We start from the raw sequence: 13,349 nt of genomic DNA on the forward strand, positions 1-13,349 counted from the left end.
TTTTGATCTCATTGGTGTCCTCTCCAGTTTCATAACTGAGTTTCTCCAGCTGAGCAAACCTTCTGAAGCTCAATTTATCACTGAGGCTGAGATCAGAGGAAGAATAAGAAAACTACCCAAGGCACAGGTTCACCACCCTGACAGCACAATGAATCACTTAGAAACCTTTTAAAAGATGTAGTTGCTCCCAGCACTTTGGGAGGCCAAGGTGGGTGGATCATGAGATCAGGAGTTCAAGACCAGTCTGGCCAACATAGTGAAACCCTGTCTCTACTAAAAATACAAAAAATTCGCCAGGCATGGTGACATGTGCCTATAATCCCAACTATTCAGGAAGCTGAGGCAGATGGATCACTTGAACCCAGGAGATGGAGGTTGTAGTAAGCCGAGATTATGCGACTGTACTCTAGTCTGGGCAACAGTATGTGAGACTCTATCTCAAAAAAAAAAAAAAATCATGTAGTTGCCTGAGCCCCACCTTCAGAGACCTTGACTTATTTGTCCTAGGGTAGAAACCAGGTGTCAATATATTTTCTGTAAGTAATTCTAAAGTACAGTCAGTTTTGGGAACTACAAACCTGAAGGGTGGTTGGGAAATTGTCACTGGGCCTCATATGTAAGTTAGAATAATTTCTAATTTGCTTTTCTCAAAAAGTAATGCTTTTCACAGAAAAACGTAGCTAAAAGAATGGAGGCCACACAGTCTGGATGAAGTTGACCTGTTTTCCAGAGAAATCTTTGCCATCAGAAGCTTGAGTCACGCTATAGGAGGAATCACACAATTGGCATGATACGCACCTTCGAGTTCCTCCTTAGCATGTCTAGAGAATCCCAGTGCCCATCATAGACACCTTTAACATGAAATTACAGGAAGCCATAAAGTGAACTGAAATCAAAATGCCAAGTACCAAATCATCAAATGAGTAATGAAAGCTTGGCAGTTTCCTGGTCCCTTGAGGGTCTCCACATGGATGTCCCCTGTGACTTGCAGTCAGTGGAATGGGAGGACAGGGCCAGATACCATAAGGAGGACCCCATGTTGCACAACTCCAAGGCCATGTGCACAGTATGGGGCATGTGAAGAGCAACCCCTGGAGTTGTGTAATGCTGCATCTTAGCACAGGGACTTTCCAGTCCTCAGACCCAAAAGATTTCTGGTGGTGGCTTCCACTTTGGTTCTGTTCTCCAGCCTTCTAGTTTGGAGCTGTCACTCAGAACCAAGGTGAAGGAGGAAGAGTCTCCTCATCAAAACCTCTCTGCTGGAGTTTTTTCCTGCCTGAGGATGTCTTCACCCGAAATTCCCCTAACTGGCAGCTCTTGTCAACACATTCTGGATCCCCCAATGGACTCCAGCTAGACTTGGTTCTTAAATCAGTCACTGTAGCAGAGTTGCAGAAAGGATTTAAGTTCCTTTTCATCACCACTACTCCTCTTCTCTTTCCCCATTTGTCAAAGTGTCCATAGAGAAGGAGTACAAACTTTATCTTCAGATTAGGGTCATCTCTGGGGGTGTGTGTGTGTGTGTGTGTGTGTGTGTGAGAGAGAGAGAGAGAGAGAGAGAGAGAGAATTTAACAGTGTAAGGGCAAAGAAGTAAAATGCAGCAGTATCATCTATTTAAAAATTATGGCAGCACCTTCCAGAGAGTAGGAACCTTAGAAATGTTAGTTTCTATTGTTCTTGGTAGATGATAAAATGAATGCAGTAATGGTGATGAAATCTACTGGGTAGCTTTTACTTTTTATAGTTTTAGAGAAAGCAGAGGAAGCAGCAGGGGCCTCGTGGTAAGGAGAGGATTATTTTTTTTCCAAATGAGGTTGTAAAAATGAAAAATATAACAATTTTTCATGATAAACTTTTTTTTATAAACTATAAAGGACTATGTAAAATGAATGGAGTTATTTTGAAAAGAGATGCACAAACTGAATGCCACAAGGGTTTGAAGAAGAGAAAGAGACCATGACCTGTTGTGGAAATCAGGAGGAAATGGTATCTCCCATTTAATAAGGATGTGATCTTGTACAAGATGTGGTTTTTGCATTGTGGAGCCAGGACCATGATCGCTTCCCTGACTATAAAGCAAGGCTGATTATGAGAATAGAATTGGATTTTTTGTGTCTGCACTTGTAAGCTGTAGAGCACAATACAAATGCAAAATGATGGTATTGTAGCCATTATTGGTGATGAGGATATTATTGATTCTGAAGAAATTGGGCAGCATTTAACTGGCAGAGCTGGCAGGGGAAGGCCTTACCAGTAGAGAAAAGAGGACTGGAGAAGTTTCTGCCAATTTTCTTAGGTGATTGAGAGTCCCTGTATAAAAGAGTTGTTTCTGTGCATCTATTGATACCTACATTGTCACTGGACCTGTTACAATGCTAATAATATTGAGTAAGAAATGCTATCTGCCTTCAGGGAGTTCACCTTGACTTGGTTTTGAGGATGGCTTCAAATATCAGATTAAGAAATGTATAGTTAATGTATAGGCAGTAGAAAGCCACTGAAGGTTTTAGAGCAGAGGAATGACATGATTTGGACCCTCCTGACAAAATATAATACTTAATTCAGCTTTCAACCAGTTTACCACCAGGAAATATTTTTTGCTAGCAGATGATTGAGCTCCTCAAGCCCCAGGCTTCAAGAACCTAAAATGTTGTACCCCTCTAAATAGCGCTTTTTAAAATACTTGTGAATAATGGAACTGATTGTTTCCTTCTTTACAATGACTGTTAGAAAGCCTAAGCTAAATTTAGCCAAGTACAAAGGACTTCGAAGCATGAATGTGAATCCCTGCTTCAGTCCTGGATAATTTTTCCCACATTCACTTTATTTTTAATCCTTCTCTTGCTTTTATAAAATGTTGTTGAATTATATGTAGTTTTGTAAATCAGGAAAAAGATTAATTATAAATAGAAAAATATTGCTTATTTTTTATTTCTCATTTAGTTAATTTTGGTGAAGATTATTTGAAATGTCCCCAGAGAAATTTGCATGGATGAGGTATATTGGAAAAGTAATGTTACAGATGTTACTTTCTGATAATACTGCTGATCTCCTAACTTTTAAAATTCTGTTAAAGTCACATATAACATAACACTTAAATATGATGTGAATGTATTGGCGACAATATTTTTGCATTTAAAGTTTGAATTCTGTTTTCAAAAGAATTTAACAAAAGATATAAACTTAAAACTACCTAAATCTTTGTTCCTATGTATTTTTAAAATTCCAAGTTTAAATAAACGAGCTATGATTTGTAGCCTATCAGAACATTAGAAGATATAATCTGCTATCCTGATTTTAAAAAACATACATATCAAAATACATTTGAAATGAAATGAAATCTGTTCTGTAACTAAAAGTTACTTATAATGCTTGGATTACATTGCTAGATCAGAAGAAAGGAAGGTATAGAAAAGTCTGTATGTATTTCTATGTTCAATCTGCCTTATCATTTTAAACTTACATTTTTAAACATTTTAAAATAAGATAATCTTTAAGAATTTGAAAAGTATTAAGGACATTTTTCTCCATTAAAAAATTCCTCTTTAGAGACTGCTTTCAGGGCCAGTTTACAAGACCCACAACTAAATTGTTGTTTTTTTTTTTTTTCCAGTTTATATGTATACCCTAATCTTTGCATTCCTCTTTCCCTCTACCCCATCATTCAATTGACTAGCTGATCGAAGTTCATCTCTTTTTGTTTCTGATAGAAATGACTGTTTCTGGAAAAGGTAAAAATCTATTCTTCAAAGGGCAATGACTTTCTACCTGTGGGGAAAAAAGTAAACTTCAGAAGAAAATTCTGAAAGGAATTTAGAGATGTTTCAAACAAAGGCAATATAGTCTCACTGGAACTGAAATGTTGCCTTCCAGTTCTACTACAGAAGGCAGAGTGGCACATGTGGCACCTGGTCAGGATGGACTCACTAAAGGATTTAACCCAGAATTCTGATGAACAAATATTGCTGCTACATTAACTGATTCACAACAAAGAAATAAAATATCATCCCTTTTATTTTATTATTTAAATGCAGGCTCAATCTTAAATGTGACAAACCAAGAAATAAATATAACTGAAAAGTAAACAGTAAATGGCCAAATGGTATGGCTGAGGCATTTGTAGTGAGCTCATGCTGCTTCCTAGAGATCACTGCATTCTTTTCTGTGCTCGGTAATCTACCTAAACTATGTCAGAGATTTGTCTGAGACTTACTTTCCTGTCTTTTCTGGCTCAGATTATTTCTTTATTTAGAAAATCAGAACATTTGCTTGTTTTTAGGGTTCAAGTACCTCTTCTCATCTCTATAATGTCTCCAAATGTCTCAGAGGATTCCTAACAGTATCTGTATTTCTTGCACATTTTGGTATAATTTATCTGTGTCTAGAGATCTGAAGTCAGGCAAAGTAGTTAAGGTCCTCTTTCTTCTTACTCATATATCTTGAGACACAGTTCACTGTCCTTGTGGTTTGTCTGACCCTTTTGAGTTCCTGTTATGATTCCATTTATACCAGAAGACAATGGAAATAAAATGAAATTAAGTATAAAAGTCAGAACTAGAAAAGCTTTTAGATCAAGTCCAGATAAAGAAATGAGAGGGATTTAATCTGCCTTCTTCCTTACTAAGACAAGTACATGGGGCTAGATCCAAGATAAAACTATGAAACAATTGAATCACTAACTCCCCTCGTTCTTAGTCTATGCTTATGTGCAGCAGACTTTTGATAGTAATTTGGCTTTCTGTGTAGATCTGCCTATAGATAAAAATATATATACTTATCGGAAGATCTGAGACCCTAGTTATAAGTGAATAGATAAACTTCCTGGTTTATACATCAGAGCTTGTTAGTGGATGTTCATCTGAGAAAAGGAGGGGCTCAGAGAGAGGGAGAGATCATCCACTGTCATTATGCTGCTAAATCAGGTTCCTGAGGGATAGCCCCTGGAACGCAGCGATCACACCAGGGTACTATCCCTTCAAGGCCTCTGTAGGCACCTAGCAACCCTTCTCCGTGGTGTACTTTAACTCCATCTTATTGCTAGTTGTCCACAAATGCTCGCTTCTTGAGGCAGTCCACCTCTTGGTTCATAAGGCCAGGCATAAACACAGCCACTTCTCAAGAGGCTGTTACTGACCCCAATAGGTTTTTTTCTTGTTTTTGTGGGGGTTTTTTTGTTCTGTTTTGTTGTTGTTGTTGTTGTTGTTGTTTTGAGACAGAGTTTCGCTCTTTCGCCCAGATTGGAGTGCAGTGGCACGATCTTGGCTCACTGCAACCTTCACCTCCTGGGTTCAAGCAATTCTCCTGCCTCAGCCTCCCGAGTACCTGGGATTACAGGCGCCCTCCACCACGTTGAGCTAATTTTTTTTTTTTTTTTTTGTATTTTTAGTAGAGACAGAGTGTCACCATGTTGATCTGGCTGGTTTTGAACTCCTGACCTCAAGTGATCCGACCCTCCTTGGCCTCCCAAAGTGCCAGAATTACAGGTGTGAGCCACTGTACCCCATTTGGTCTTTTCTTCCTAGAGGCAAAATGCTGAATCCTTCCACCTGTTAACCCTGTAAATCTTGTGAAGTACTCCTTGGAACAAAGACTGTTGTTTCTTCTTTTAGATGTATGACATGAAAATCCATTTTTATAGCCATGCAGTGAAATATACAGCTATGTGGAAAGCTTCAGGAATAAAGAAAAATTACGATAGACTTCATTCAAAACTTTTTAGGAATTCTTCAAATAATGATAACTAATTGGAGAATTTGATACATGTTCCAAGGCTGAATCCTGGGCCTTTACAGCAACCAGAAAACAGACTGAAAATGCCTAAAAGCTCTAACACTCACTTTAAAAAATGCTTCAAAATTATACTTATTGAAAAATACTATTTGGAACTATATCATGATGAAGGAATCATCAGAAAATAAAGTAGCTTGGCAATTTTGAGTTACTCTCCAACTAAAAACATCTGTTTAATGGACTTTGAAATGATTTCGTATTTGTGTTTAAAAAATATGCATCTCTATCCAGGTTGACAGCTTAAGTACCTGGCTCTAGCCAAACAAAATCTGAAGTGACTAAGGCATTGCTTCTTAAATAAGAGCAAGTTGGAACTGCCATCTCAAATCACTACCATGTCTTCTGGCAAGTCAAGATTAGCACTCACACTCACATCTGATGAGGGAGTCACCTCAAGCTTGCAAACAGCCAGTTTGGATTACCCAGCAAGGGTAGGGTGAAACCAGCAAAGGGTTCCCAGGCCTCTGTTCTTTGGCCAGCCTATATACAATGGAGAATTTTGTAGAGGTGATGTGTTCAACACTTGGATACATTTAAGAAGACAGCTTGAGTCTAGTTTCTTTTGTCTCTAGGCCAGCTCAGAATAACCAGGCACATACCCTCACTGACCTCTAAAGGTAACACTGTTAAAGTGAGAGTCTTACTGGCTCTTGCTTGACATCTCTTTGTCTCTTTCTGCTACCCGACTTTGGTTCTGCTTCTGGCCCTTTGGAATTGGTGTTTGAACTTAGTCTCTGTTCTTTAGGTCCTGGATTTTCCTAACAGATTCCAATTGGGTTTATCTTGCTTTTTATGTCTATGGCTGTCTATGAGCTAGGCTACCCTCATTCTTGTTCTTCTGAGGCTAACTTCCAGCATAGTCCACTTAGCTGGCTGGTTCTTCTCTGTGTCTGCAAGAGTATATATGAGTGTTTGGTGGAGAGGGGAATAGGATGTATGCTCAATTTGAATAATCACTCACTAAAATAAGAGAGAGAGAGAAAGAGAGAGAGAGAGAGATTTAACCATGGGGAGTAGGAAGTAATGCAATTGCTTCTCCATATTGACCATCCTTAGGTCTGAGGTAAATTCTTAATTAGGTATTTAGTTCCCTCCCAAGTATTTTTTCTCAGCCCTCAGATTCTGCTGCCACCTGGTGCTAAAATGTTCCAAGTAGTGATGACTAAATAGTTTGACAAACTCCAGAAAGTATCACCTAGATTCAGAGATAACAAATACTAATTAGGAGGCTGAATATTTAACATAATAAATAAAAGATATAACATTTTAAAAATAACAATAGCTTAGCATAATAAATAATGTGTTATACCTATGAACTGATATATAAGATGTAGTCTCTTAGACATATGATCCATATCACGGTTGGGCGTGGTGGCTCACTCTTGTTATCCCAGCACTTTGGGAGGCTGAGATGGGCAGATCACCTGAGGTCAGGAGCTCGAGAACAGCCTGGCCAACATGCTGAAAACTGTTTCTACTTAAAAAAATGTAAAAAATTAGCTGGGCATGGTGTTGCATGCCTGTAGTCCCAGCTACTCAGGAGACTGAGGTAGGAGAATCACTTGAACCCAGGAGGCAGAGGTTGCAGTGAGCTGATATCAAGCCACTGCACTCCAGCCTGGGCAACAGAGTGAGACTCTGTCTCAAAAAAAGAAACAGAGAGAGAGAGAGAGAGAGAGAGAGGGAGTGAGGGAGGGAGGGAAGGAAGGAAGGAAGAAAGGAAGAAAGGAAGAAAGGAAGGGCGGGCCATGTCTAATCCCCATTTGAGCTGTCACTTTCAAATATGACAGAATGCTTAGTGTTAATACACATTGACAATAAATAATTTCTCTCAGTTAATGGCCTCCCTAACTGAAAAAAGTTTTCTGCCAGCTTCAAAGTTAAGATTGGTTAATTTTGCCCAAGGTTTATTTATATTTCACAGAAATTATTGTTTTCTTTTGTGGCTTTATCGATCTGCCATTGCTCTCCATTCTTCATTCTGCCAGCATTGCTCCTCCAAGCAGGATCTACTTCCATTGCTTTAGGTTTTTCCAAAATTGTCTTTTTTCTATTCCTTAACTCTCTGTTTTGTGAGATTTTAATATTCCTGGTGATTACATACTGTCCAGCCAACCTTTCCCAATGGAACTTTTACAGAAATGCTGTCCTGTTGGACTCCCAAATATAGCAATACCTTACTCATTTGGCTTTTGAGTCCCAGCTGTTGAGGGACATAAGAAGAATTCCCCAAGGTTCAAGCAAAAGAGAAATTCAATAGGACCATTCATCTAAGACAGATTATATTTTTCGGAGATGATCAAAAGAATAATTCCCACTCCACATGCCTTTTTTTTGTTTTTAAACAATATGACTTCTGTTCTCTTTTCATAAAGAAGTGGAATCTTAATTCTCTTCCCTAGAATCTGGGTGGGCTTGTGACTTTGGAAGAAGTGATGCTGTGTGACTTCACTTAGATGTGACTTAGGTGGGTTGATAAAAAGTGATAAAGTTTCATCGCCATCAAGCTGTGAGGAAGACCAAACTAGCTCATACAGAGATACTACACGGAGATGCCACTGTATTTTTTTTTTCCAGCTGACAGCCTAACTGAAGTCCCTGCCACAGCCAGCATCAACTGCAAAGACACCTCCAGATAACTGCAACCCCAGCCATCAAGTCATTCCCAGTCTTCAAACCTTCCCAGCTGAGGCCCAGACATTAGAGAAGGTAAACAAGTCACCTCTGCTGTGCTTTGTCCACATTCGTGATCTATAGAAACCATGAGGACAATAAGATTGTTGTTTTATGCCACTAAGTTTTAGAGTGGTTTGTTACATAGCAAGAACAATAGAAATGGTATTCTATTTAGTTCCTCACAAATTCTGAGCAAGTATCCCAAGATAGGTACAGAGCCCAACTTTCTTCTAGTTCATATATAAGTTTCTTGTCATCCTGAGGAATCTCCCTGAATCAGAGCTTAAGCAGCCTTCATCCATTCTGATTTTGAGAATCTTATTTCTGGCATCCCAGAAGCCCCATTACTAATTTGGGACTTGGCATCCTAGTATTTCTGTCTCATCCATTTCTGGCCCGTTTCTTACATTATCCATAGTTTCATTCCATCAACTTCCCCTGGGATTCACATTTTCTTGGGATGAGTGGTGGTGGGAATTTAACTTCCTCTAAAGAGACTCCAACCTATGCACAGGAGTATGGCCTCACCTCTGGTTTCAACAAGACAGTTATATCATTGATACCCAGTATCATCATTTTCTAAGTTATTCAGCCTTAACTTCAAGACAATAACAATATCTAACATTTATGAAGATATTACTATATGCCAAACAGTGTGCTAAACTTTCTCTATACTCCTTTTGATCCTTAATCCTTTTAACGACCTTATAAAGTAACAACTATCTTCCTTCCTATTTTAAAATAAAGACAGTGAGGCAACATACCTTGTATATGGTAGAGGGGAATTTGGATGGCAGCAGTCTATCTCCAGAGCCTATGCTCTTTTTTTTTTTTTTTTTTTTTTCAGAGGTGGGATCTTGCAATATTGTCAAGGCTGGTCTTGAACTCCTGGCCTCAAGTGACTCCTCTCCCTCAGCCTCTCAAAGCACTGGGATTACAGACTTGAACCACCATGCCCAGTCAGAACTCATGCTCTTAACCACATGTCTCATGTCTAGGACATTAAACAGGAGTATGCATTGAGCCAAGCCTAGTCATTTAAAAGACTATTGGGTAAAGTGAAGATCTTACTTAAATGTCTCCCCTGACTTTCTCTTCCTGACAACTTCCCATTTCTGCACGTAAGGGCACACACATCTCCACAAGAAATAAGCAACTGCTTCTAGGTGAAGAACATCCAGTTTAATTTTGAACAGAGAAAATAAACATTTCTCCCAAAGAAGCAACAAAGTCTGCAGATGCATAATTCTGGTTGCTAAACCTAGCTAGGACAATTTATATTCTAGCACAGTCACTTAGCATTTAGGCTAAAATATCTGCTTTAGGTTGCATCACAGATCTTCCCAAGAACAATAGGCAAAAGCTTGTTTTGTATCTGTATGACTTAAAGGGCCAGAGTTTTATCCCCCTGAAATAAAGGATAATCTGCCTCAAAGTGCCTTTTTGTAGGACAGAAACTGCTTACCATTCTTTAACAACAGTATTTTGCAATGTTTTAGTCACCAGTGTAACTGAGCTTAGCAGACTTCCTGGGAGCAGCCATAGCTCTTGCTCCAGGCCTACTATTGAGACTGCATTCAGTACTTTGACATATCTCTAGTATAAGTCCACCTCTTCCATGGATGGATGAGAATTGGATATTTTACTGAAGATTCCATGTAGATAGTAGAAGAGGTTTTATATACAAAATCATATTTTAGAACTTAATAAAATTCCATTTAAATATGCTCTTTCCCCATTTTCCATTATGGATAGTAGCTTTCTTGTCTCTTCAAAAATTTTCCCTGTTCTTCCATAATCATTCTCCAAATTCACATTTTTCTTCAGCCTGTCATCCCAAGTCATCTTCATCACCTCACCCCCATTCATAGTTCTCTCTCCAGTTTGCATTCTCAGACCCATTCTTGACTGCTCACCCTGCTGCAATTCCAAATATGGTTTCCTATCTGAAGCAAATCGGCATATCCTCTGGCAGCTATCAATGTAGCAGATGCTTTTTTCTCAATGCCTATTAGTAAAGACCACCAGAAGCAGTTGTCTGACCCAGCAGATCCAATAGTTCTTGGAGCATCTTGACAGAGATGCATTATAAAGCACATGGCAAGCCTTTGTAGTTCAGACTTTTTGGAATTTTGGAGCAAAATTATGTCACCCTCTCCCAGTTGCTATTCTTCTTTGAGAAACAGCTTCTGACTTGCTACTGGGCCCTAATAGAGACTAAATACTTCACCATGAACCAAGAAGTTAGCATACACTCTGAGCTGCCCATTGCAAAGTAGGTGATGTCTGACTTAACAAGCTATAATGTTGAGTGTGCACAGCAGCACTTCATCATTAAGTGGGAGTGAAATGCATGAAATCAGGCTCACCCAGGTCCTGAAGACACAAGTCAATTGCATCAACAAATGGCTCAGATTCCTATGAATCCTACTTCTGCTACCTTGCCTCTCCTTTTTCAATCTGCACATATAGCTTCATGGGATGTTCCCTATGAACAGTTTGATTAAAGAAGAAAAAATAGTGTCTAGTTTACAAATATTTCTACCAAATTTGCTGGAAGAAGCTGCATGGAATGCCCTATTTAGGTGTGGCCATGAAGGACAGTGTTGAAATGAAACATTTCCAATGGGTAGTGCACTTGTTTGGTTAATTTGCCTAGAAGGAGAGATGGCTAAATGTATGGATCTATTAATTCATGAGAAGTGACTAATGGTTTGGTTAATTGGTTATGAACTTAGCTTGAAGAAAGATGATTATACAAATGGAGGCAATGAGGTCTGGAAAAGAGATACGGGGATAGACCTCTCTAAATGACTACAAAATATGACAATATTTGTATCTGAGGTGAAAGCTCACCAAAGTGCAGCCTTACAATAGAAGGATCTTACCAATAAGATAGACAAGATGACCTGTTTTGTGGATGTTGGTCATCCTCTTTGCCCAGTCATTCTTGTCCTTGCCCAATGCACTCATAAATAAAAAGGCTGTGGCTACAGGGACAGAGGTTATCCAGCAACATTGATTTTCTCTCACCAAAGCCAGTCTGGTTACCTCCATGGCTGAGTCTCCAACTGTGATCAGCAAAGACAAACACCAACTGGAGATACAGCACCATTTTTCAGGCCACCTTGTTCAGGCTGATTATATTGGACCATTTCTACTTGGAAGAGAAAATGCATTGTGCTTATTGAATCCTTTATTTGTCATCATAGTATCTCATACAGTGTTGTTTCTGCACTCATTTTATAGAGAATGAGCCCAGTACCAGTTTTTATCTAACCTGGAAGAATAGTCTTCTCCCTACCTAGAAGAAACTGACCTGATAGATTTTTTTTTTTTTTTTTTTTTTTAGAGATGGGGTCTCCCTTTGTTGCCCAGGTTGGTCTCAAATCTGGCCTCAAGCAATCCTCCCACCTCAGCCATACCTGGAATTAGATAGGTGTACTCCACTACCAGCTCTGATAGATTTTTGTGATGCCTTTAAAAGACTTAATTGAGTGCCAGATGAGTGACAAAACTCATTTGTTGCATCAATTTATCTAGAGGCATGGTTTTGTAATTGTTTTTATTTGGAAATTAAATGTGGTTAAAGACGTGTATGTGGATACCAAGTTGACAAGTGGTGGATTGTGCATGATTGTGTTATGTCAACATGGATAAACTGAGAACTAAATTTCCTAGAATCCCATTTTTTTGTATGATTGCCCAAGAGAGGAACTTGTGTTAGTTTTGAAAGGCAAAAATTAAGCTGTTGTTATTACTGTCTTAAGGTTGTTGTAGTCAGATGTGGTGATGGACAGATTCAGAGGTGCCCAGTGGGTTCATCTTGTTGTTTCTCTCCCATTTGCATTTAAACATGTCTTTTCCATCTTTAAAAAATCTCTCCTTTAAACTCATGTCTCCTCCCATATTACCTTCTTTTCTTTCATGCTAGCTGTGTTCATTTTCATTTTTCTGCTCTATCCTCTGCTATGGGTCTCTGCCACGTCCTTCTCCCTAAAATTGTTCTCACCATTCTTCCCCCATACTCATTATTTCTGGATGTCTATTACTATCATATACTGATGGCTCTCAAGAATATGTCTACTGGCAGGGTGCAGTGTCTCACATGTGTTATCTCAGCAGTTTGGGAGACCAAGGCAGGCGGATGACTTGAACTCAGGAGTTTGAGACCAGCCTGGGCCACACGACGAAACCTCATCTTTATAAAAAATTCAAAATTCGGGCCAGGCATGGTGGCTCACCCCTGTAATACCAGCACTTTGGGAGGCCGAGGCGGGGTGGATTACGAGATCAAGAGATCAAGACCATCCTGGCCAATATGGTGAAACCCCATCTTTACTAAAAATACAAAAATTAGCTAGGCGAGGTGGCGGGTGCCTGTAGTCCCAGCTACTTGGGAGGCTGAGGCAGGAGAATTGCTTGAACCTGGGAGGCAGAGGTTGCAGTGAGCCAAGATCATGCCACTGCACTCCAGCCTGGAAACAGAATGGATTGCATCTAAAAAAAAAAAAAAATTTAGGCAGGTGGTTACATGGGCCTGTGGTCCCAGCTACTCAAGAGGCTGAAGCAAGAGGATAGCTTGAGCTCAGGAGGTTGACACTGCAATGAGCTGTGATTGCACCACTGTACTCCAGCCTGGGCAACAGAGTGAGACCCTGTCTTAAAAAGAGAGAGAGAGAAAAAAAGAGACAGAGAGAGAGAGAGAGAGAGAGAGAAAATTTGTCTACCCAGATGTCTCCTCTGAGTTTCATACTTTCATATCTAATGACCTCCACCTCTGCCTGGATGGCAGACAAGTGCTTAAACTCAGAATGTTCATAACTAAACTCATCATATTTCCCATCAAAACTGTACCTTCTTCATATCTCAGTGAATAGCA

General features: G+C 39.4%; 1 long non-coding RNA gene across 1 annotated transcript in view; it reads left to right on the top strand.

Moving 5' to 3' along the window:
• Positions 1 to 13,349, top strand: part of LOC105706903 (uncharacterized) — a 47,485-nt gene that overhangs the window by 4,683 nt on the left and 29,453 nt on the right. The window contains exon 2 of the long non-coding RNA XR_001104953.3: positions 8,369 to 8,500. This is a non-coding gene — a long non-coding RNA (uncharacterized LOC105706903). The remainder of the gene's footprint in view (positions 1 to 8,368; positions 8,501 to 13,349) is intronic.

Source organism: Aotus nancymaae, unplaced genomic scaffold, assembly GCF_030222135.1.
Source record: "Aotus nancymaae isolate 86718 unplaced genomic scaffold, 86718_ANA_hifiasm-v0.15.2.pri h1tg000003l, whole genome shotgun sequence".
In the NCBI taxonomy this organism is placed as follows: domain Eukaryota; kingdom Metazoa; phylum Chordata; class Mammalia; order Primates; family Aotidae; genus Aotus; species Aotus nancymaae.